This window comes from Passer domesticus, chromosome 18 (assembly GCF_036417665.1).
Source record: "Passer domesticus isolate bPasDom1 chromosome 18, bPasDom1.hap1, whole genome shotgun sequence".
NCBI lineage: Eukaryota > Metazoa > Chordata > Aves > Passeriformes > Passeridae > Passer > Passer domesticus.
This window is the reverse complement of record NC_087491.1, coordinates 10,068,004-10,069,411: the sequence shown is the minus strand read 5'-3', so window position 1 is coordinate 10,069,411 and position 1,408 is coordinate 10,068,004. Positions and strand designations below refer to the sequence as shown.

The 1,408-nt window shown below is 53.7% G+C and overlaps 1 long non-coding RNA gene across 1 annotated transcript; it reads right to left on the bottom strand.

Annotated features, from left to right (window-relative positions):
• Nucleotides 1-359: 359 nt before the first annotated feature.
• LOC135283239 (uncharacterized) lies at nucleotides 360-1,408 on the bottom strand. The gene is made up of 3 exons (XR_010349079.1): nucleotides 1,299-1,408; nucleotides 1,048-1,192; nucleotides 360-439 (listed from the first exon to the last, which is right to left on the bottom strand). It is a non-coding gene; the product is annotated as an uncharacterized LOC135283239 (long non-coding RNA).

The following is a 1,408-nucleotide window of genomic DNA, read 5'->3' as shown; positions in this document are numbered from 1 at the left end:
TAGGAAGGAGGAACATCAGCACAGGAAGGTGGAACATCAGCCCAGGAAGGAGGAACATCAGCTCTAGGAAGGAGGAACATCAGCACAGGAAGGAGGAACATCAGCCAAGGAAGGTGGAACACCAGCCCCAGAAAGGAGCAACATCACCCCAGGAAGGTGAACATCATCCCCAGGAAGGTGGAACATCAGCCCTGGGGCAGGAGGAACATCAGCCCTGGGGCAGGAGGAACATCAGCCCAGGAAGGTGGAACATCAGCCCTGTGGCAGGAGGAGCCCAGCCCAGCTGTGCTCATGCCTGAGTGTCTGCAGGTGTCTGGGACAGGAACTGCTCCAAACCCTCTCCAGCACCAGCCCTGAAGCGCTGGGGAAGGGCTGGAGCTCTGTGTCTCCTCTTTGGGGGATTTGATGTTCTTCCAAGCCGTCCTGAGGCTGCCAGGTTCTGTAGCTCGAGGGGAAGCAGCAACAACAACTCTCGTTAATCAAAGGAGCCCCGGGTTCCTGCTGCCAGCACGTGGCTGCCACACATCCCCTTCCCCAGCTCCAGCTGCCATCCCGGGGAAAACGGGGTGCATTCCAGCCCAGGAATACCTCCCACAGCAAAAACACCTCCCACAACACACCCACCCCAGGCAGGCCCGCACGGAGCTGAGGGAACTCACCCAGGATGGAAAATAAACCCCAGCACTTGCCCTGCCTCTTCCCCCGATCCTCTCCTTCCCCAAAGCCACCCTCATCATTTAAAACACGTCAAGCACTGGCACCCCTGGTGTCTTCTGTGCTCCTCTCCTCGCTAATATGATTTATTTTGCAGGCCAGATAATAAGGCCGTTAATTCTTTGGCTCCTGCTGTGACCAGTTTAATGGAACATGACAAGAAAACAGCGTTTCTTTCGTGGGAGTAATTATTGGCCGAGTTTAAGTCTTTACCTACAGCAATAGCTGTGAGAATAGTCCCATTAAAGGCAGGTGGGGACATTAAATCCTTGGAAATTGTGAGTGTTTTTTAAGCTGAAAGACAGCAGAAATGACCCGAGCTGGGACAGTCACCTTAGTGCAGATGAAATATTTTCCTGAGGGCAGAGGAGCTGCCCTGGCTGTGGCAAAGGATCCATCCTGTGCTGAGGGACAGCATCAAGGATATCCATTTATTCCAATTTTTCAAGGAGGAGCTTGCTTGTGGGATGCACCCACCCTGACCATTAGGGGAAATAAAAAAAGGAAAAATAAATGGGGGGAGAAGAGGGAAAGACAATTAGGATGGCGGAGGTGTGAGAGCCACGAGCAGACACAGCCCTGACCTCGAGGCTGCCTCAGCCAAACGATTTCCCTCTGCTTTCCCTGCAGGACAGAGCTGGAAAATCCTCATCAGGCAGGCTGAGTGGATGCAGGTTTGCTCTCGGGGCACTGG